This window comes from Pogonomyrmex barbatus, unplaced genomic scaffold, assembly GCF_055798465.1.
Source record: "Pogonomyrmex barbatus isolate J1 unplaced genomic scaffold, ASM5579846v1 scaffold6, whole genome shotgun sequence".
NCBI lineage: Eukaryota > Metazoa > Arthropoda > Insecta > Hymenoptera > Formicidae > Pogonomyrmex > Pogonomyrmex barbatus.
This window is the reverse complement of record NW_028297160.1, coordinates 3,580,704-3,605,610: the sequence shown is the minus strand read 5'-3', so window position 1 is coordinate 3,605,610 and position 24,907 is coordinate 3,580,704. Positions and strand designations below refer to the sequence as shown.

The following is a 24,907-nucleotide window of genomic DNA, read 5'->3' as shown; positions in this document are numbered from 1 at the left end:
CAAAAGATTTCACTACGTATTATTTTTTTAATTTTCTTCGTTTGCGAAAATTATTGTTTCAGTTTTTATAAAATAATTCTTTTGTCAAATGATATGGTTTGTATTTGAGGGAAAAGAATGGGAATTCAATCAATGTTTAAAAAAACATGTTTAAATAGTATTGTTGTAAATGTTTAAATAGTAAAATTCTAAACGTATAGAATTTCATCAAAGGCGGTCACATTTTCTTATTTCACTCTTTTCTTATGCTATATTCGTGACTATATTCGTGATAATTATTTTGAGCGAAATAAATTTTAAATATATCTAGTTTAAAAAAGTTTGTTTGATAAAACTTTAACATTTTTACGAAAGGCATTCTAATTTATTGAAGAATTTCATAATTGAAAACGTGTTGAGAATCACATAATATAAGATGGAAATTTAAAAGTGTGACGCAACCAACCGAATATGGTATATCCATGTTACACCTGTATAGATCCCAGCGGCATAATCGTAAAGGTGGCTTAAGTGGATTCGACATGAACGACATTGGAATCCCGAGAGTCTCAAAAGTCGTAAAGGTATCTTCGACAACGTAATTCGACACATATTTCACGGACCATGGCTTTCTCGGATGCTAGCTATTTCGGCTATTTGCGACGCTCGCTTGTGTCCCTCGTGACGTGCTCCCGTGTGTCCAACATCGCCCTATTCCGTAACGCGAGCAAAGCGTTCGTGATTTCAGTCGAAATCCACGTTCGTGGTCTAGTCATCATCGTCGGAATTCGTAGCCCGACGACACCGATCGTCTCCAATTAGTCGCGCGCTTACAAATCGCGTGGTTTGAAGATAATTAATAATACGGAAAAAGGTCGTTGTCGTTCCCGACAATGCAGAACGAATTGCGACCAACGATAGTCTAAATTTAGTGCGTTTGCATGCCGTCGGTGACGTAGAAGATCGCACAGAGTATTGACTGTAGTCGAGAATATCACCAAAATTGTAAAATGCAGGTAAATTTTTTTTAACTTTCTGAGCATATCAAGATAGATGAAGTATAGGAAAAGGAAAGTACAAGTTACTAATATAATAATTAATTTAACGGGAAAAGATTACAATTTTTTTTATAAAAATGGTATTGTTGATAATTTATTTTCACCCATTTTTAGAATGAGATAAATAATATTGATATATTTGTTAGCGAATAATAATTAATTTAAGAGGAAGAAATTATAATTTTGTTATAAAAATGACACCGTTGTTAATTTATTTTCACACATTTTTAGAATTAAAAATAAATAATATTGAAATATTATAGCGAGTAAAGTAAAAAATCATCTTGGGCTATACAACGATTGATTTTACGATGTATCAAAGTGTACAAAGATGCGTTTATTTCGGGTGTATGTTACATTCATGATGTAATGTCTACACGACATCATATTTGTTACATGTGTGTCTCACAGCACTATTAGATGAAATTGATTTAAGAGGAAACGCATATATTTCCTCTTGCAAGGCGATTAATCGCCTATTTTAACGATCTTCGGAAAATTACTCGGTGCGACGTGAACAGACTTAATTTTGACATACGGACGCGAAAGATTTGTATAGTGCAAAATCGCACAGACGTAACAGTCGAGCGAGTCATACCGAACTTAGAAGGACGATGCATCGGAACTGAGAAATGTGGCATGAGGTGCATGTTAACATACACGATTCTCTCTTGGTGGGTTATATACGACATTTGTTACATTAATGGAATCCCTGCGACTAGATACACAATGCACGAGGAAATAATGGAATTCATCAATTGGTACATGCCTTGGATCCAATTCCGGACAAATTTAACATTCATGTTATCGATTATTATTTCCGATTGCTCTAAAACGTGTCATTATGAAGATTTATGTACAATCTTGTAAGTTACAATCTTTTCGTTAATCATATATATATATATATATATATACAAATAAATTTTTAAAATAATTTTTCTTTAGTAAAATTTTTACAGAGATTACTACTCGTTGCAATCTTTTTCGACATTAAATATTTTTATCTTAAAATCGTGATAAGAAATTGAAATCTTGAATATTTAATATCTTGAATATTTAATAATAGCATCTGTCAAATGGATAATTTTCTAATTAAAATACTTATTTTCAGTTAGTTCGATATTACGATAGATAAAATAAAGAATCATCAGTAAGTCTGAGATATTTTGCATAATATTTAATGCAAATATCTCGTCTCTTCTTTGCAAAATTACGATGATTTTCCATCGAGAAAAGTAGAACGCATGTAATAGACTCAAGCTTAAATCAAAGAGAGAAGGTTAAAAGTACTTGACTGTCCGATAATCTCGCAATCCATTTTACTTATGATCGATGAGACGCTCTAACTCGGCGAAACGCTATTTCTTGCGATGAGGGCGACTGAAGAGCCGCTTAAAGCGGACGCGACGATCTCCTTCCTAGTAGTCACTAAATCACGCGATTCTAAGCTCACAGATGCGAGTTTATAAATGTATCTCCCACGCCCTCCACTGTCTGGTCAGGTTTCTCTTTTTGTACCTTTTCCAACACCCGCTTGCGACTCGCGATTTTCGCTTTCTCGATTCTCTGTACTAGTGCGAATGTTTAGGAAGAGAAGAGAATGCTTAGAGAAGATTGATCTGCTTTTTCTTGAATATCGTGACATTTGCATCATCAGAGAAATCATCACGTTTTCCTGAAAAAAAATATTTATTTAAATTTTGTACGAATCTTAAAAAATATTTTATATAAAAAAGGAAATTATTTTATTAAATTATATTCACAGGAGAGATATGGAATTGAAATTAACATTTTATTATCTTTAATACTGCAACGATATTTTGAGTTTCTTGTTTTACAATTATAAAGATGCTTATTTTTATATAAAATAAAAAAAGTTTCTTTAAACTTTATTTTTTTAATATAGTAATACTGTAGTAATACTTATATTTATTAATATTGTATCAGATCCAAAGTATAATATAATATTAAATGTTAAATATAATATAACATTTCCAACAATTTTAATGAAATATCCATATTAATATCTGTAAATATATAATAATTATATTTATAAGCAAATGTTAATATAAATAATAAAAACAGTAATAATGATACATATAAATATAAACTACAAATACATATATTTCACATTAGAACAATTTCAACATCTAGATAGTTTCATAAACTTCTACAATCTGTATCAAACAAGTGATTGTGCAACGTCAAGTTTAAGACGTAATAAAAGATTTAAAGTTACTTTAATTTGACGCGCGCCGTCTCTCCGCTCCAAAGAAAATTAGAATACGCAGTCAAGAGCGATGTCATTAATGAAATGATAATCGATGTGTTAAAGGGGAATAATCACCAGCGGTGTGGTTATCATAGCTGCGCATACTCTGCCATCAGTGGAAAAGATCCACCACGTTAAAAGATGACAACCGGCTCTCGAGCCTGTAAATGTTCAGGCAATCAGTTAATGACATTTATGACAGCCGACTCTTAAGGGGTACCAAAAAGGTTCGTTATCTCCGTTGCGTCAAGAGCATCAAAGTGGCTCGCGGAAAACCCCCGAGAGTTCATAACGAATTAACGACAGAGAAAAGAACGAGTTCGTAAGAGTCCGTAAGAGAAAGAGCCCGGTTTCTTACAGCCATCTAGCGTTTATCCATCGTTTTCCATTAATTATCGTTTTATCAATTTTAATTGCATGCGTGGGAACAAGAGTCGTCGCATCGGCGAAGCCAGTATTCTGAATTTTTTCATAGCTGCACGATCCTTTTGTGAAAAATACAAGCGTAATACAAGATCCACTCGATTTCCGTAAAATTGTATAAAATTATAACTATTTTTTTTTTGTGCATTTCTTCCATTTCTTAATCCCAAGCTCAATTTTAAGTGTTAATGTATATTTTTTTAGATAATTAATTGCTATTTGAGATTCGAATGTAAGGGCAAATTTTATAATATTTCTTTCGGAAGATCCAGAAGAATTTGTCCTTTTATTTCGTCGTTTTTCAATTCCGCATCAACCGATTGACTTCGTTCCAAGCATGGAGACGCCGTTCCGGCCCGAAATCTTTCCGGCTCGTCGACTTTAATTGACCAAGGGGGGTGGCCCACACTGCTGGACATTCACTCGGAATCGTGCAACAAGGAGCGAAGCTGTTCGCGACGCGCGGTGCGTGTGAAAATAGACGCTCAATGCCTCATAGTGCAGACGGTAGACGGCGGCTGCCAACGCGACAACCGGCGATGCCCGCGCGATGCTTGACTGTTATGAGCAGCTATAATAACAGCGACCAGTTGCCGCAAGGAGAAACTCTCATTAATGGTACACACGCGAGACTATGAATCGTGGACATGGTGGAGGCTCTCTCTGCCACTCTGAACGGGCTGAGCTCCCGCATGGCGGCCCATAAACGCGGATGAATGTACTCGCGCGTGTCTCTCCCGCGCGAGGACTCGTCGTCGCCCTCGTATCGCGATGCCGTGACAATAATAGCCGGTGCGAATGGTCGACACGGCGGCTTCTCGCGCGCGACCACGAGAAACGATCTTACCAAATTGTCTCGAAAATCGCAATAAATCAACACGAGGGTAGCCTCCAACTAACAAAAGCTGCGATATCATTAATACCGATGTCACGTGCGCTTACATAAATATTTCGTGCAAATGAGGGGATAATAATTCTTCTATTGTGTGTGAAAAGTTGCGTTTAGTAAATACTGCATCGCACCGACGCATAAAATATTATAATAGATATTTAAAATTGCACTTCTTGCGATGTATGTATATTTTTTTAAATGTCAATTTTATATAATAAACGTTAAAACGTAAAAACGTAAAAATGTTTGTTAAAACTCTGGAACTTGTTTATTTATTACTCACTTGCAAGTTTATTTATTTAAATAGGATATTGTCAATAATTGATAAAAGATAAAAGATTTTGTGAATTCATATTTTGTTCTAGTCTGTGAGATGCCAAAATGATGCAACGTTTCTCAAAAATGATTCGAAACAGTGATCGAGTTCGGAAACTCCGTCAGAGTTATGAACAACGTAAGAGATCACTAATGGCCCAGAATGGTAGTCGCAACAGCTTCTTTATCGATATAAACAACCGCTAGACTTACTGTGGACGCAGTATACTGTGCCAAAGTGCCGTCGTATTTTTGGAACGCACTCAGCGTCATGGCGTCTCACGTCAGCACGCCCTCGCTTGAGCCACTAACGTCTAGGTGTTAGCAAAAAGTGCCAACAGACAGAATCTGTCCCTATCTAAACTCTGTTTCGTATGAGGATATAAAAAAAAGAAATCAAATACACACATCGCGTCTATCGCTTAATTCACATACAGAGATTCGCATACAGATTTCTATTTTCAACTTAAAAATTTTCAATAATTATTCAAGCGATCAGCTGACATCTTTATCGTAAATCTTATAAAAGATCGTTCTTTTTTTTTTTTTTTTTTTTTTTTGTATTTTGTTCCAATTGCTGACAGATATTTTCCTTTTATAATTTTGCACGTTATATATAAATTATATTTAAGAAGAGTTGAAAATGTTCTTTAAGCTTCGAGCATGTGTCTTGTCCGCATCGTTCTCACTTCTTTTATAACGGCGTATCCAATACGGCGTTAATTGGTTCCCGAAGTCGCAGACGCGATCCCGCTACCGCGGGAAACCAATATAACGTTTACGAGTGCACATAAGAGACGGTCATAAATCAAACGCTTGAAAACGAATGAAAGGATAGGGATCGGGCCGGTTTGCAACATGTGATACATCAAGGCGCGGCATGCCGCATAAATCGTGTTTATATCGTGCCAAAAATCAATGTTTGACAAGCGATTTTTTTTCAACTTCTTTGGCTTCGCAGTGGCGCTACCATGTGCGCAAAACTCGGTTGACAAAACGAGTATGCGACGTCGAAATAAAATGTGAGACCGATTAAGATGTGGAATTTGTCACCAATGTTGCGTGAAGCCGGGCCGCTTAATACACATAAATATAATTTATTGAATTGGAGAGAGCCGCTTTGTCACTCTGTCATAACCCACTTTCAAAAATTAAAAACTAATTTTAAATAAAATGAAGAATGATTAAATGGTAATTTAAAATTTTGTTTAATTAATTTAAACTGAATGAAAAAAATAATTAAAATAATTAAAATATTTGAAGCATTTAAATGGCTGACACGTTGTGTGTTTTAATAATAGAAACAGGAGCAATTTTAAGTTTGATAAATTAATTATTTGCAGTTAGCGAGTAATTTAATCCGTTTAAAGAGAAATCGAAAAAAAATCTCGAAATAAGAAGATAAATACTTATGTTATTTGTTACATCTTCAATTCTAGATTTTATGACAGAGAGGTAATTTTCATTTGCAAAAAACGGCGCAGCTGATGAATGGAAACATTCTGAAGTGAAAAGGTATCTTTATTTTAATACCTTGATGATACTATATAAAGATATGGTAGAGATGATAAAGATATTATAGCCATAAAAAGGTTTACCTAATTAATAATATAATATATAAAGATACAGAAAAACCATTTGAATTTTCTTTTCCGATTTTATATCGTTAGTCGCGCGACAGTCTTTGGCTAATTAAGTCACGTGAGGTTCAATCTGTTCTACTTTTACGCGTTTTATACGGTAATTTCCCACTGCGCACATTTTAATGCCGTTGTTCTTACGCGACATAAATTCTAAAAAAGAAGAGAGATTAAAATATTGAAAAGATGTCTATTATTGGAAAGAGACATGGCGCGCCATGCGAAATAAAGGCATGGTCACTCGTTCGCTTATGTTGGACCGCGACCAACTTAATAACGTAAATGTATCTAACGCGTATTCATTCCGTGATAACTATTTCTTCTCTAATAATTCTTTAATGGTTGACGTCTAATGATGTTCGGACTAATGTATATTATTGAGCACAAGGAGACTGTATTTAATCCATCGATGCCGGGTCGAAAATCCCGTCAACCGATTATAATCCCATTATGAACAGCCACTTCGTGAGTTTCCTTATATCTTATAATTATAATGTATTTGATCGTTGTTTTAACGCGCATTTGTCAACTTCCAACGGTCACTATTGCTTTTCAGTGTGTCGCGATTGTGTGTCGCCTAGGACATTTTTCTGATCGAACTGTGTAGCCTCGCTTGGAACAGGTTCCACTTTCGTTCGATTTTTTTGTGTTCTTTTTTTTATTATATAGAGTTTGATACTTTGTACACGTCCACGGGAGCATTGCTTAATCACGACGATCGTCGATGACCCGTGACTATTTAAAAGCATAAATTCTATTTCATTTGGCATCGTTTGTTTCTGTCGGATGATTAACCCAAATCGGTTTGAAGAAAATTGTCGGTAATATTTAGGGACTATAAACGACGTCTGACTTCCAGGTTAATATACTCGAACTCATTTTTTGCTCGGCAAATCGAATTTTAAACGCCACTCGCAACTACGTTCGCGCGGATCTGACAAAGTAATAGCGCTAAAAAAGAAAGGCAGAACGAAGAGCACGTCCAATTTGCAGATGTTATTCTTAGCCATAATTTTGCAGATTAGCCTAAATTTAATCGCGGCGTAACGATCCGCTGATTAAACAAGACAAAGTCCTGCATAATTTACTGTTTCGTCTGAGCTCTGTCTTTTTTTAAGATGAGCCACATCGCGTAACGGACACTTTTGTGTAACCGCGTAGCGTTAACGGAGACGAGCTGATACATCATTGCGATGATAAGTCGGTAATTACATCAAACGCCTCACCGTTATTACAACTAATCTTCGATATTACTTCTATGACGCGTCTTTAACTCTTCCCTAAGCGGATAATATCTTCATCGGCACAAGATTTTTTATTATGAGTTTTATATGAGTTTTTATGAGTTTTATATTACACATCTCGTGTTGGATATATGTTTCTCTATATGTATACATACGTATTGCACATTACATATAATATATTTTGTACAGATGACGTATATTTAAAATATACCAGATTGTTATGTGGAAAATGTCAGATTTCGAAAATTTCCTTTTATATAGAATAAACTCGCAAAATGTTATTCATTTCAAAAATTGATGTAACGTTACAGAAATACTCAGCGATATAAAGCTTCATATCGGAACATGGTATATGTGATTTGACAATTAAACGAAAATTCTGCATTTCTAACAAAACGTGGACGTATGTGCGCGTGTTGATTTTTCATCGTTGATTTATGTCGATTTGCACTCTCTCTCTCTCTCTCTCTCTCTCTGCCATCGAACATGATCAGTGCGAATCGTTTCAGGGACTCCAGCGATTCAGGATTAATTGACTTCGCGTTTCCATTGTCCGGGCGGTCATGATCCATTTAACGTGGTTTATTTCGGGGCGACGCGGCGCGCTCCGCGCAGTTGAGCGCGTCTGCCATGTGGTGGGTGTTGCCGCCAGTGAATTCTCCACTGTTTACTAATTTTGACGATTACCCGCGTTGCATTGCGCTGTCACGTAACGCCGCGTTAATTGCATTGCATTCTCAGCCTGCATTGTGTCCGCGAAATGCTATGCTGCGACGCGACGATCTCCGCAAGTCGAGCGCGACGAATTACACTCACGGTGTAGTTACGAGAATACGCTTATACGCTTATTCAATTGTCGAGTTTTTGTGCGTCCGTGGGACAGTACTTTTTCATTTTTAATCATCCGCGTACAGTTCACCGAACAGAAAATATTAATTGTACTACGATTTCTGTAGTCATTGAATGCTAATGATTGTACGTTGTTGCGACTCTGTTGGATCATCAATCAATCTCGCAGTTTCATTGAAAAATTTTTAAAGTTCTCGTATTTATACGAGGTATCTCAGATCGAACAGATTGTTTCTCACAATCCCGGATCAGATCAAATATATGTTGTGTGAACTGATCTTTAGCTATTTCAAAATTTCACGCAGGAGTTTTTAATAAAAAGTTTCTCGGAAAAATAGATACGACTTACAATTCGCAACTGTGCATCTTAAATGCACTTTGTGATCAGAAAAAAAAATGACAGAAATGACAATTCCAATATATTTCTTAATTACAAGAAATTAAAGTAAAAATGGCTTATTCTCGCCTTTCTTTGTTTCCCGTGTAAATTTTATGACAGAGCGGAAATGCGGCTTGCGGCCATCTGTGTAGGTGTCGCCGGTAAATCTTACGCGGGTAATATGTCGCACGCCTGCGTCACGCGTGCGTCCCGTTGACAATGGAAATGACGTGCGCGCCCTGTCGGAGTCGTGTACGTGGGTATAACGCGTCGCGGCATTGCGACAGACACGCATCCACGGCATCATCGGGCGCACCCTGAAATCGAGAAGAGACAGCCTGGCCTCGCGCGACAACAGTATGCTTCTCTTCGTGAATTCGTCGGCACGACCGGCGTGACAACCGGCTGAAATGGCCCTCATTCGTAATATACGTGCGGAAATTGTCACACGAGACGTTACGGCGCTGCTTGCTATCTGCGCTACGCAAACGTCTCGTGCACGTACAATATTGAATTACGTAATGCGTAAAGCCGCTACATATGTGCAGCTTATAGTGGATATATAATATTGTCCACGGCACGTGTTATGGTATAAGAGAAGCTTTGCACAGTGAAGTCTTTATTTTAAGATCTAGTCAGTATCTTAATAATTAAAGTATAATATATTGGGTAAAGTATAATATTCTATAATTCCAATAATCACGTAATATACTTGCTATTTTTCTCTAATCAGTTTGTTCCGTTTTATTAAATTTTTTATAATAAATATTATAATAAATACTGAATGGAGTAATTTTATATATATATATATAAAATAATGCTAAACATATTAATAAAAATAATGCTAAACATATAACTTCAGAAATATAGTTTATCACAAAATCTTTAGATATTTATATCGTTAACATTTTATATATATATATATATATATATATATATATAAAATGTTAACGATATAAATATCTAAAGATTTTGTGATAAACTATATTTCTGAAGTTATATGTTTAGCATTATTTTTATTATAGCGTGTATAAAATATCGTCTAAATAATAATAAATCTTATTTCTTTTTCTTTTTTCTCGTTTTCTTTTTTCACTCGATAATATTCCGACGAATCTACTTCTCCGTCAGATTAAACATCTTATCCTAGTCACAGAAAAAGAAGGGCAGGCGTATTTTTGTGCGAACAATATTACGATGACGCGAGCCAGAAGAACGAAAAAGTACAAAAATGACAGGGATGATGCACGCACATCGCGAGAAGAGAATCATGTCTGGAACCCATGTCGGGACTTTTTGGTTGTAGCAGATGCTCGCTCTTTTTCGTCGGTCTCTCTGAACACGAAAAAATTCTGCTTCTCTCGCGGACTTCTGCAAAATCGCTTGCGAGAACAGGACTTATTTATTGAGGTCTTGTGCAATTTTCTTTTCGCTATATCAGGCGACTATAGTTATACGTCTTGGTCTGTTTAAATAAAAATTTCGATCTAACAAACAAACGACTCTTTATCAAATTAGCAACAATGAATTCGAAGAGAAAAGTGAAACGTGAAATATAATATGAACGATCAGAAACGATCAGCGATTAAGAATAATATATTATAACGTTTATTATATTAACATTTTACAATAACAATGCTATTTCTCCATTATTTACTTTATTGATTTTAAACATTTATTCATCGTGATAAATTTTTGAAAAATATAAATCTAAAAAAATCTGAAAAATGTAAATCGCTCGAAAAGCATAAACATAAATCACAGTGAATATGAATCTACAACATAGCTTGCAATATGATGAGCATTGTCGAACTTTTCTTCATTAGGATATTCGCTGAAACGCTAAGAGAGAAAAAGAGATAGAAAGAGAGAGAACGTTTGGCTCGAGACGCGCGGTCTAAGTTTGCCACAAACGCCGGACAACTCTGATATATTAGTTTCATACGCGGTTACATAACCGAGCACGAGAGTTCTTCGGCTCTTCGCATACTCGACGTCAGGCGCTGTCGCCGCGGACGAGGCGTCGACGTAGTCCTCGTCGTCGTCTACCGCCTCGTCGTCTTCGTCGTCTTCGTCGTCGTATTCGTCTTCGTCGTTGTCGTCGTCGTCGTCGTCGTCGTCGTCGTCGTCGTCTTTGTCGTCTAAGGTCTGCTGCATTTGCATTTTGCTGGCGTCGTCGTGTCTCACAGGAATATGCATGCGACACCATACGATGACCTTAGTAATGCTTCCTTCACTCCGACGGGACTTTGATAGAGCTGCCATAGATGTGTAAATTCCGCTCGCCGATGAAAGTTTCGATTGCAGCACGTTCGTTAGAGCCGATATCGTTAATCGGTGACCCCAAAGGTCCGTCTGATCGAAGCGCGCCAATCATCAATATATATATATATATATATATATATATATATATATATATATAAATATATGCGACGAGATAAACGCGATAAGTCTATCTTTGTTAAATGCGGAAATCATAATCGCAAATTGATGATAAAAAAATGTGAATATTTTCAGAATTATTGAAGAGAATAGACAATGTATGCAAGGTGAGATCTTCGTGAAATCTTTCATAGAATGATCTGTAGTTCGTAATTTCTGCGTGAAATAATCAGGAAAATTTCGCATATTCGTCCTCTCTCCATTTATTCTTTATTTTTGTATCTTAAAATTTTATTCACAAAGTATGATGATGAAAATTATCAAAGACGTTAATTACAAATAGTAATTATTAGTTCAAGCATAGAGTTGCAAAAAAATGCACTAAATCTTTATTGCTTTCGTACAACTTTTAAGCAATTAAATTTAATTAAAGATAAGTAATATAAAAAGAGAAGTAATATAAAAAGATAAGTAATATAAAAATAGCTTACAAAATTACAATAATTGAAATACGTATTAATTTTAAAAAAATATATATTTTTAGATAGTATATTTTAATACAAAGAATTTCTGAAGCAGCTTCTGCTTAAAGAACGAATATGAATCAGAGAGAAATATGCGCACTGTGCGACAAAGAGACGAGTGAGACTCGATGGAATGAGAGGCCAACATTGCTCTAGAATATTGATCGTGGGGATCGAGAATATATATGTATATATATATATATATATATATATATATATGATATATATGTAATATAATGTATATATGTAATATATGTATATATGTATGTATGTATGACATTGGATTGTAAGCGTGTTGCTCTAAATACGTTGCGATGAATATCATCACATCCCTCTGTGATCGAAAGGATAACTTGCCTGCCCGATAAGCGGAAGATCCAGATTCAATTCTTAACTGAGATGATATTCTTCGCAAAAATAATAATTACGAATTTTCACGACTGGTTTCGTGATCCGGCCCCGTCGTGACGCACACCCTCCCTTAACGAATTATGACTTATTGCTCGTGCAAACAAAAAAAAAGAAACTCTCTCCAAACTGGTGAAAAATTAGAAAAGCGCCAATATATTTGATAAGAAGTTAAAAAAATTGGGTGCGACATGTTTTCACCACGGGAAAACATAAAGATGTATTTTTTTGAAATATGCTCAGGAAAAAGCCAACCAAAGAACTTTGAAAAACTGATACAGAAGATATGTTCCTCTTTTCCTTTTCCTACATATAAGCTCTTTTAAGGACTTGTTTCTACTTCGCTCTCATATGTACCTGTAGTGCACATATAGGTGACGCACAGACAATATGGGACCTACATTTTAAACGCCGGTTCCGAACGGCAAATTTTTTGAGGAAGTGGATAAGAATACTCTCGTGGTGTGCACACCCTCCCTTCTTATTCGGGGGCTCGAGCCATGCTTGATGCAATCTCTCCTGTCGTGCTCCAGGAGGATTATTTGTATATTTGCCAATGGCGTTGGAGGGTGTCGCCGCTGCAGTCCGACCTGCATCCATCGAGAGAATAGGACCATCATCTCTCTGGAGTACCACGGTCGTGGGGATTCGAAAGAATACATGTATATATGTATATTGTAATATATATATATATATATATATATATGTATCATTGTATTGTTGACGTGTTATTCTAAACACGTTATTTGCGATAAATATCATCACATGCCTCGGTAGTCGAAAGGATAAGATGCCTGCCCGGTAAGCAGGAGATCCAGGTTCGATTCCTGGCTGAGGTGGTATTTTTTCGCAAAATAATTACGAGTTTTCACGACTGGTTCGTGGTCGGGCCCCACCGTGACGCACACCCTCCCTTTCTCTTTGCCAGACCGTCGAGAGGAGACACAAGCGTATGAAAATATTTTGATCCTGCCGGGAATCAAATCCGGCATCTGTAACGTACTAGATTACCAATGTGCTGTCTACTATGTCACACTTGCTCTCGGTGTGTCGCGTTACAAAATTATATACATACACACTTTTGTTGTTTCCTCAAATACGACATGACAATCTGACTTGTTTAATATTTACAGAACATTGTTTGTGTGCTTGCACATCTCGCGATAAATATGACAAAAGATGAGAGAAACACGAAGCGCAGACATGATTTCTGTAAATCATCTAAATATTTTGTAATTTCTACGCATAATATAAACTTTTATCTAAAAAACAATAAAAAAAAAATAAAATTTCTTCGAAGAATGACTAGATGATATCAAATATTAAATAATCCGTAAGGGAAGATATTTTTCGATTAGATTAATCGCAAATAATGATCTTCGATTACAACGAATAGGAGGTGTGGGAGGCGTTAGGTCGCATTTCGCTGTTTCGTTTAAGGCAATACGACAGTTTGGCATGACGGCTACACGTGTACTATTGTTCGTTCAAACCGAGGCCACCCACCTCAGACATGTTACACGCGCGAGAACGAGTTGAAAGACGAAACGGAACCATCGACAAGATGGACAGAGAAAGAAGGAGGCAAAGGAGAAAGATTTGAGGAAACAGAGACAGAAAGAAAGAGAGAGGTTTGCCATGATCCGCTCGTCGACGAGCTTGCATCCAGAGTGAAGAATCATATATTATCATTATTATTACTTCCTTATCACTCCCGACATTCCTTTTGATAGACAGAATGACAAAAAGTTATCTTTCTCTTCCTTTTTTACTCCATCCCTCCTTTATCATAATACTTTAACCTCTTTAGCAATTGACCGAGTTACAGTGCACTCATGACATTTTGCAATTATTAATTAAGTATCAGTGATTCTCAATGCAAACCACATTAAACTAAGTGAGGGTTTTAATATGCAATCCATGCGTTTTCATCAGTCGAAATATGACAGCATGAAACAGATGCACCGATAAACGTATTAATTACATTTTAATACATTATTAAATAATACTAATTTTCTTTGAACCTTTGAATGATATTGATAAAATAAATAAATAGGATATTGAAATCGTGAAATAATTAATAAGTCGTAACAATGTAATAAATAACTCTTCCTTTTTATTTTAATATAAACTATTCGAATTTGAAAACCACTATACTTTACTGAAATATTGCGAGTTTATTCTCTTAGTGCCAGGATGTAGTGCGAACATTGCGCAAACTGACGCGAAAACATTACGTTTATCGGGCACGAGGCTCAACATTTTCGGAGACACGAACGTACTGACGCACACGGCGGTGCCGTAAACATCGTGGATATTTTATCATATCGTCGCGGTAGACAATTATATTGCCCGATGCGTTGACGTAGTCGGCGATTCCACGGTCATCAGCGGCGTCATCAGGAACGTTCGTTGCTCGTTGAGAATTTCTCGTGACTGCCCGGGGAAATCTTGGTGGATTTGCTATACGATGTTTCACTAGCTGTTTCGTGCATCTCGCAAGTACACACGCACGCGTGCACGCACGCACGCAACGGAATTATGTGTTACTTGACACTTCGTTGTTAGACAACGTAGCTCCGCGTGTGTGACTCACTCATCATCCGACTTGTCACGATTTTGGCGATCCGGCCTCGCGCCGCTTATTAGCCACTCTCGCTAACGCGACTTGTCGCGGGACAATGTACGACACGAAAGTCGTTTCATTTGACTACTTTATTTAGGCGAACGGGCACGGGAGGAAGATGAGTAACGTGCTCGTGAAAGGGAAACGTCATAACTCATAAGTTATACTCCGCGGGAACGGGACAATACGAGTGTTGTAAGGATTATATTCGAGGCGGCTCTTCCCTTCAGCCAGTCCGTCCGCTAAATATAAGCGAGCCCATCCTTTCCTTCACCGTGCCATCTTGAGTATCTTCCATTTCGATTCCGTTCTCGTTATATTCTCGTTTCAGCCTAGAATCTCTCCGCGCATTCCGCGACACCGATGCAGCTTCGCGTAATACGCGTATCCATTGCATTCCTTTGGCAAGACGGCGCGCGTAACTTCCACGATGCCACTACATTTAACCACGCGGCGGCTAAGCCGCAACCCGAGCCGCCTCGCCGATGACGGCGATATTGCCGTCCTGCAAGCGGCGCCCGGTTAACGTGATCGCTGACTGAGACATGCCATCGTCATCTGAGAAGGTATCCCGGCCGTGGCGTCGAAAGTAAAGTTATCGTATCGCTAACTTGAATATATACGATTCCGATTTCACAAAACATCGCCGGGCAAATCTTATGCGAGTACGTATTGAAAAAATATATAAAATATATCATCGAATAAAAAATTATTTGGAACTATATTAGCTATAATTTGCACATTGATGATTCCAATTAGTTATTATTCCAGTATTATCACGCAAAGAGGCAGCTATTTATTTTATAAAGAATTCGCAGAACAAAGGTTCTGTTCGTTCAGAAATATTAATAGTCTGATTTTAAAAATTGCAAAGTTGTCCAATAAAGCAAAATAAGTAATATTTCATACGTGTTGCTTTTCTTATATTAAAATTTCATCAAAACAATTACAAAATTACCATCTTATATGTATGTTAAAGATGTAATGATCTTTGACAATTTAATGACTTCTCTAAAGAGATTAAAATAATTAGATAGCTATTTGACAATAGTAACTTGACTAGACACCAGAGAACAGTAATCTCTTGGTCAATTGCACGAACTTATTTTTCCCATCAATTCTTTTCATTAATTCTTATTTACGAAAAATAAATCCTAGACTAAAATAGCAACCACGACTGTTATTTTGATTTGCTCTCATATCATTTTCCCTAATCTCTTTTATGTCTTCATTCAAAATTATCATTGTAATTAGCAATACACACTGACAAGAAAACTTGGGAGGGGATCGGCACTTAACAATCATCGGACAAAGGGCGCGTGCAAAAAGTCCCGGCGCACTTGGTGCAGCATGATTGTGACTTACGTAAGCGTGCATGAAAGCGGGACAATATTTCTGCACGTGTCACAGAACGAGACGACCGCTCAGACAGGCGATGCGACGCGATGCAACGGGACGCGACGCGACGCGACGCGACAGACAGACTTACCACCCACGCGAACGGCGGCCAACGGTGGCGTTCTCCATTTGTCTATCCGCCCTGTCATCCGTCTTGCCAATCGCGGAACAGCGTGACCGACGCGCACCGCGACGTGTCTCCGTCCCCCTCGTTGTCGACGACGTATATGTCGTTTCGCGGCGACGGCGCGAACCTGTGCGAAATGTTACAATCATCGCTCATTCTGCGGGGGAAGAGTCGCCCTACGGCCGGTCGCGTTCGATCCTCCCTCCGCCTCCCCCGGTCGTCCTCGTTCCCGTCGTTATCGTCGTCGTCGTCGTCGTCGTCTCGCTCGCGTTAGACACACGCACCACGGTCACGTATGCAGCTGACGATTCTTCGCTACTATTTCAAGCGAGCCGCGGAAGCGGCTCCACGATCGAGTCTACGAGCGCGTCGCGTTGGATCTTGTCCAGGGCGATCGTCCAATCGCCCGCGGAGATTATTAGCGCGCAGTTAACTGATTGTCGCTGAATATCCCGCGATTCCGCGACACCAGTGATAAAACAAACATAAGATGTTAAATATATTAGGGAGATGTCTATCGTCCGTAACATCATTAGGCTAACGTTATTTCTAGGAGGTCATTATCACTTGATATTAATTTTATATCATTAGCGAAATAATATTATAAATAAGATTGTTAATAAATTTAAATAACTAAATATTGAAAAATAAATTTGTATATTAATTTGTTGTTATGATATTAATCTTGTTGTTAAATTCTTAGGTTTAATAATTTGGCAAATAGAAAAAGACATTCCAATCTATTCTCTTTTATCAAGATAAAATATCGAAATTATATATATATATATATTGTAAATTTTTTATGTTCTCGATAAGTTGAATCGTACAATAGAGAATGTATAAAAAATGAATAGTATATGTACCGTTCAGATATTTTTCTTGTCAGAGAGCGAATCTTTATCTGACAAGTATGTTGTTATCTACCGATAACTTCTATAGAATGAATTTTTTGCAAAGCTGCCTTCACAATCTGAAAGAAATCAGGCATCTTCATCAGATTTCGACGAGATTGTCGCGAAACGATGTGGAACATGCTGGATCCGAGGATGCGCGCATCTCGGATGCGTCGTCGCGTACAAAAGCACGAAGAGAGTCGTACGAACAGAGAGTGGAGGTACGACGAGGCTTGGAAAGAGGCAGACGTCGCCGGCAATAACTTGTTGCACCCAACCACTTGTTGCACGCCTCTCAAAATTCTTCACGCCTCGCCGAGCAATTTTACCGTAAATTGCCTCTTCGGGAAAAAAATCTCTTTCTTTCTCTCTTTCTCTTTCCTTGGTGTATCTTATTGGGTGCGAGGCCAAGACCAAGGCAGGAAGACTGGTCGGCTACGAACGTGGCTCGTGATATCGCGAACAGGAAGAGCCGAGAGGAAGTTAATAGACAAACGTAAAATAATAAATTGAGAAATTTTGCCACGAGAACCTGATTCGTGGATGAGAGTCGCGGTCGTTATTTCATTTGTTATTCCTGTAGAACTTCCTTGCGCGTTATAATTTGTATCATGCATCGTAAAGTTAGTCCGATAATTTAATTTTAAGGAAGGAAACGTGCAACACAATGCACATAAATTTTTAATTTTTTTGCTTATATTTTTAAATATATATTTAAAGAGAAGAATAGAGAGACAAAGATGAACAATTATAAAGCAAGATTGTTCTATTTAATAAAAATTTTAAACAGAATTAGACATAGTTTCATGTTTTCTTTGTTAATCAAATTGTGCATATACATTTTAGATTGGAAGCAAGAAAAGCAATGTTATTTTTCATTAAAAATATTTCATTTCACTTTATTCTTTACAATATATAAACGAAGAATCTGTTAATGAGATATTAATTTCACGTTATAATGAAGATATTTTGGTAAGCTAATCCTTAGTAAACAAATTTGCCGATGTTGACATTTGCATATAAAAAAATATGATCATTTATATTTATATTTATTTTTGTATAAATATAAAAACCCACGTATCAACAAAGCTGTTAAAAGATGGCTTTATTTCTTTTTTTTGAGAAAAGATACCTGCTTATCGTTTGTAGTCATCCGTCATCGTTGTATCGCCCTTACGATTACGAAATCACGCCCGCATGCCGAGGCCTTAAAGGCAATTAAGGCGCCGGCGATCAAATTATTCGAACATGCCGGCCCTTTGACGCTGTGCCGCCTCCGTAGTTACATGATTTCTCATGTCGCGATAGTATGCGTGATCTTATTACACACGTCAACCGGAGCTGAATACAAACTTGGCGGATATTTGGCACTCTCCTTTCAACGGAAAGCAGAGATTCTTAATGACGTAAACTGCATTTAAAAATTTTTATTTGCATTATGCATGAATAATAATATGATATTTAACATTTATATTAATGAGAGTATTAAGATATATTATTACAAATAGGGCTTTGTTTCATAAAATTAAAGTGCAAATTGTTTATACAAAATTAGACTTCCTACATATTGTAAAATAAAATTGTTAAAGTTTTCATTTTCTGCACATTTATTGATTCAAATTATATATACGTGTTAACTGGAAAACAATAATTACAAAAATTTGAAATATAAAAATATAAAATTGAGAAATGTATACGCGTGAAAAAAATGTAAATATTATTTTATTTATAAATATTTGTATTATTTTATCTAATAAAGGTAAAATCGACAAATATTTAAACATAATCTATTGATTTGACGTTTCGTCATAAAATCTCTCTTTAACCATAATGTCTTTAAAACTTTTGACGCCTGCTTCGGATGAAGCGTTAACAGACTCACACGGCAAATGAACGAGAGTTCAGTTCGGTTTCAAACCAAGGCGCTTTGAAAGGCGAGCTGCTACATGTGGATTTATTAAATGCTGAACGATGTGTAGTACATCAAAGTGTATATTATTAGACGGTGACACGTTGCGACGAAAATAGTAAACACCCTCGCCCGTTCGTTCCAAATATTGTTGGAACCTCGACCTTGCTTTAGCGTAAGCCATATATCATCGTCCACTGAACGTCTCTCAGCTGTTTACATCTTTGTGCCACCGGACAGTTCGCGTTTATGCCATTTCATTAACGCGAGCATATAAGCGTTTTACTGTGTTTCATAAACGTCTGATAAATATTTAATCTCAGTGACTGTGCCACTCTAATATATACGTTGCAGTATCAATATTAAAATTTTTATTACGCTCCGTCTACGTCTGTAAAAAAATTGTTAATTACTTTATCTGAGGAAAGAAGGAATATGAAATCGAATATGATTAATCGATTCTGTGTATAAACGTAGCAAGTCACTGTTGCAAGGACGATTTTCAATTTTCGATTCTAGCCATTAGATACCTAACCGCCTGTAAGTCGTTGCGTGAACCAAGACATCTGACGTCTTTTAACGAAGATTAATTAAATGCGTTACGATGACAGTGATAAATCGCGCATCGATATAATGTTGCGGTGATATTGCATGTTTTAAGATTCTAGTGTATCGATTAATTTCTATCAATTAGATTATTTTCGCTAGCTTGTTTGGCACCTATCAATCGATCGTTGACAGTGATCGTGAAGGAGTACCGAAACGATCGATGGTCGATATCACAAGCTTGCAACGGATGTTGAACAAAGTAGGTATCGCTCGCTAGGTCCTAACGCGATGACGTTCACGCTCCACATCATGTGACAAACGATCGAGAAACGGAAAACTGTCGATTGATTCCGATTGATGCGACCTCACGGTGATGCATTATAGCTTGTCGCGGAGATCCTCTCGTCGTATATGTCTCTCTCTCTCTCTCTCTCTCTCTCTCTCTCTCTCTCTCTCTCTCTCTCTCTCTCTCTCTCTCTCTCTCTCTCTCTCTCTCTCTCTCTTCTTTCTGTCTGACTCTCTCGGCCGATTAATACATACGTAGCGCCTGTAATTAATATCGGCGCGATATAAGCGTGTACGAGCGGTAAAAATCGTTTCCATGCATGCAAATGAGCGACTCGGCATTAATTAGCGTCAACATCGTCGAGGCGAGCCGCCGCCTTGCATTGCGCGAGTGTGTAAAAGCCCGTACAACGCAGAAACGATCTACATATTGCGTTCATACACGTACGGATATATGTGCGCGTGCTCATGTCTTACCGATAAATGTCACAGTCAATCGCGCGTGTCAAACGACACCAAGTTTGTTTATCGCCAAGCGGAAGGAAAATCGCGAGATATAGTCAGGGAATATCGGCGCGAATAATGAATCATAAAGGGCTCGCGATGCATCGAATTAATTGCCTATCAATCTGCATCTATCTGCACTGATCCGTTTCTTCAGAGCGAGCTAAATTCTGGACATTGTGGACATTGTGCGACGATGTTATTCGTTAACACCAAAATATCTTAACCCGGGATTATAGGTGGTTATGAGAGACGAAGATCTGTATGGACTTTATAGTTTTTATTAACGCGGCGGATAGAGTGACGGTGTCATTTGATAAGGATACTTAAAAGAAAAATCTTACGGTTGATTTAATGGAGAGCGACATCGATTTCTCTAAAATTTACGATTGAAAGCATAATTATCTTGTATATCACGTACGTTTCTTTCTCTGTACAATTAATACAGTATATTATCGTGGACAAATCAACATGTCCGACACATCGTCTGACAACATATTTCGCATGTCGTGCCGTCTATAATTACGATATTTCAAACTCTGAAACAAGTTCGTTCTAACATAGTATAAAATTCTCAGCACTCGTTGACTTCAAAGAAGTTGCTATTATTTTTTACACGATTATTCTTATAAACACTTTTGAACATAAACCTCCTTTGCGTTTTACAATTGAATAGAAAGCGAGTTTACGAGAGAAGTATCGCTGCTTTTTCTCGTTTTTGCGTTTATTTATACGTTCAATCGCGACATGTAAGAAACACGCGTGCTTCTTTTCTTTCAGCGATAAATCTGGATCTCTGGATGAGGAAGATTGCATGCTACGCAAAAAACATTCTGCAGATTACAATGATCTCCTTATCGTCGCGTAATAAATGTTATAATGTGAACTTATTATCGAATGTAACATAAAACTTAGGATTAACTGGTATCTGGAAAAATAATCAATTTGTAATAAAAACATTGAAAATAAAATTTATATAATGTAATGCTGTAAAAAAAGACATACGAATTTAAACATTATTATTTATGATGTCAATATATATAATTATATTATAGATATTAAAGAGACTCTTTAATCATACTATTTTTCAAATATATTAAAATTTAAAAAAATTTAAAAAACATTATATAATAATTTACATTATATAATAATTTAATGCTTGCAACGTTCTTTCTAATAAGAAAAGGATTCCTTAAATTAATAATTCACATTCGCAACTTTTACGCCATTCCTTCGAATGAGACATTAGAATTACGCTGGCGTCCGCGAAACGAACGTGAAGATGTTCGTCCAAGATGCAAAGAGAAAAAAGATCTCGATTCACAGCTCGACTTATTATTATGGCCGTTGCTCGAGCCATCGTTCGATAAAGGAGGCGTATGTCTTGTTTGCCTTTCCACCTAATTCGACCGGCACACATGCTCGTCCGGGCCTCGAATATTGCACACGACACACACACACACACACACACACACACACACACACACACACACACACACACACACACACACCACACACACACACACACACACACACACACACACACACACACACACACCCACACACATACACACACACGCGCACGCATACGTACGCATCGCGTCTCTGTCACGGGAATCGCACCTGTCCGAGACTCGTTCGTGCCGCGAGCCTTAAGCCTGTCAACGAGATTCATACAGACTCGGATTGATATATCTCCACTGAGCGCGAATCCGTTCGGTCTCTCTCCTTTCGAAGCATCTTTCATCCTCTTCCGCGCCTCGCCGAGGTCCGACTACGAGGTGGAGTCGCGCGGCCACTCGCACATTTCGCACTTAGCATTCGGACTTGTGTGCACGAAGAGACCGAGCGATAAAGATACGGAAGAGCGGAGTTCGCGCTTTATATTACGGGCTGCAATTATTTCGCGTGGCAGCTGGAACAGAAGATATGAGATCTTCTTACGAAGAATAGCGAAAGCTTCTCGCGTCTCGTTACAACGCATAAAGATTATCAAATCGCAATTTGGAAAGAAAGATGAAACGAAGGAAGTTGTATAATAAGAAATTAAGAATTTATTTAATAAATTTAAAGAAAATGGGGTTTTTTTGATGGAAATAAAATTTCAGATTTCCTCTTCTTGGAAGCGTGAAATTCTGCAAAAGCTTTATCTTCGATATTATCTCGTATTCATATATGATTAATGCGATTAACGACGGTCAAACGATAGTCATTATAAAATGAAAAGTTAATTAATAGTAATTGATGAAAGTAAATCTTTTTATTGTATTATTCTTAAGTATTTTGATTACATTATAGCATCACACTTGTTATTAAATTAATCTGTGATAATTTTAAAATTAAATTTACGAACAAATTGTGATGAAAAAATAATCAAAAACTTCTTTTATTCAAAACATGTCTCACTATTAAAGTACTACGTACGAGGAAGTAATGCCAAGAGGTCGACGTGCAAGGAGAGAGAGTGGGTGCTCACATGCATTGCGATGACGTATGATAAAAAATCTCATTTTCGTTGCACCTTGCGCGCGGTATTGCCACGCCCGCTAAATTATGTTTTCCCCAAATTGCTTTGCGCCACGCCCGCTCGTACGTTTTCGACATCGAGAGGGGTTGACGGTCGTTAAGAGACGGCCGATTTTTCTTACGCCGATCTTCCGCTTCGCAACGTTTAAAGCCCCATCAACCAACGGCAAAAACTAAAAGAATCAGGCTAACGTTCTAGAAATAACATTTAGAAGCGCTTTACGAGATGTGGCTCTTACGAATTTGTGGCTGATACTCATAACATTTGTTTTACCACGTGGAATGAAAAAATGTAACGATAAAGATATATAAAACAAGCTTAAATAAGACGACTTTTGAATATATTTTAAACGTTGACCATTACAAATCAACAAAATAAGATACATATAGAACGCAGTATCAATTAGATTCACTTTTAGTTTTACTGTACTTTCTTTCAAAAAAAGAAATTGACTTTCTAATTTTTACGCTTCTGATATTCGCTGTAAGATTGCAAGATGGCGGCTTGTGTTTTCGCGGAATTGCTACGGTATCCAGCTTCTGGGAGATTCTCGATGCGCGAGTAGGCTTCTCGCCGGATGAATGGAAATCGCGTGAATGACCGGGGATCGCCCTCGGGTGATCGGGAGAGGCAGAATGAGCGGCGGCGATCCGGTATGCGTGATCGAGAATGATCGAGCAAGTCTCAGCCGAGCTCCCCGCTATCCCTCGCAGATCGCTCGCTGTAGGGGGATCGGTGATGAGGAATAATTCTCTCTTCGTGGCGCATACGTACACTCGTTCGAGGGAAGTTGGTGAAGCGGGAGGAAGGCGGGGAGAGCCACATCGAGAAAGAGGCGAGTAAGGAGGAAGAAATAGCCAAGTGGAAAGTGGCAGGCCACCGTTACCGGCGCGGCCAAAAACGCGCCGCCTCGAGGCGCACAATATGCAAACGACGCTTTAAAACGGGATATCTGCCTCTTCGCGCCGTCATCAATTCGCCGGTATTATCTTGGTTTTACTGTTTTCGCGATGTGCCGCGGCAGCCTGCTCGACTGAACGGCCGGTATATTAGGTCCTACACATCTGGACCTCGTTGGGCATCGGTAAAAAACTTTATAGGAGCCGTGCATTGACGCGAAACACAACTATGGAAGCTCGTCGAGAAACACCTTTGACGCCTTGTTAACAATGCAAATGTAAAGTCTTGTATTTCCGACAGTAATTGTTTTAATAAATATACAAAGAAATATAAAACATTTAGTCTTCACAAAAAAATATATCCATTAAGATACTCATTGCGATACGTAAAAAGAAGATAAATGTAAGATAAAAAAATGAATAACGTAAATATCCGGCCGGCAACAAGAAGTAATATTAGTAATTCCTGAAGTAATTATCCTCCACAAAATTCGGCAATCTTGCAGCGGAGTATTTTGCTATTCTGAAGGGGATTCCGTTACGAGCGGGTCTGCGTAAACGTCGACGAAGAAGAAGCGCGTCGAGCCTCGGGGAAGGACCGGGTCGAAGAAATAAGAACGACTCGCGAAGGACGAGGTGAAGAGGAAGGCACAGGCGAGGGAGGAGAGGGTTGCTCTACATATAAGAGGGCCGTAGCCCAAGGCGCGACTCGGCTACCGACATTCCCTCCCACTCTCTGGCGGAGTATAAGACTCGAAAGAGGTTCGGGAGAAGAGTGCAGAATCGAGAGCGATTCGAAGAGCGAATGAAAGAGAAAGAGAGAGA

At 37.8% G+C, this 24,907-nt stretch overlaps 1 long non-coding RNA gene across 1 annotated transcript; it reads right to left on the bottom strand.

Annotated features, from left to right (window-relative positions):
• Positions 1-1,353: 1,353 nt before the first annotated feature.
• LOC105429010 (uncharacterized) lies at positions 1,354-17,048 on the bottom strand. Its single transcript, XR_016140662.1, has 2 exons — positions 16,357-17,048; positions 1,354-2,712 (listed from the first exon to the last, which is right to left on the bottom strand). It is a non-coding gene; the product is annotated as an uncharacterized LOC105429010 (long non-coding RNA).
• Between the last annotated feature and the right edge of the window lie 7,859 nt (positions 17,049-24,907).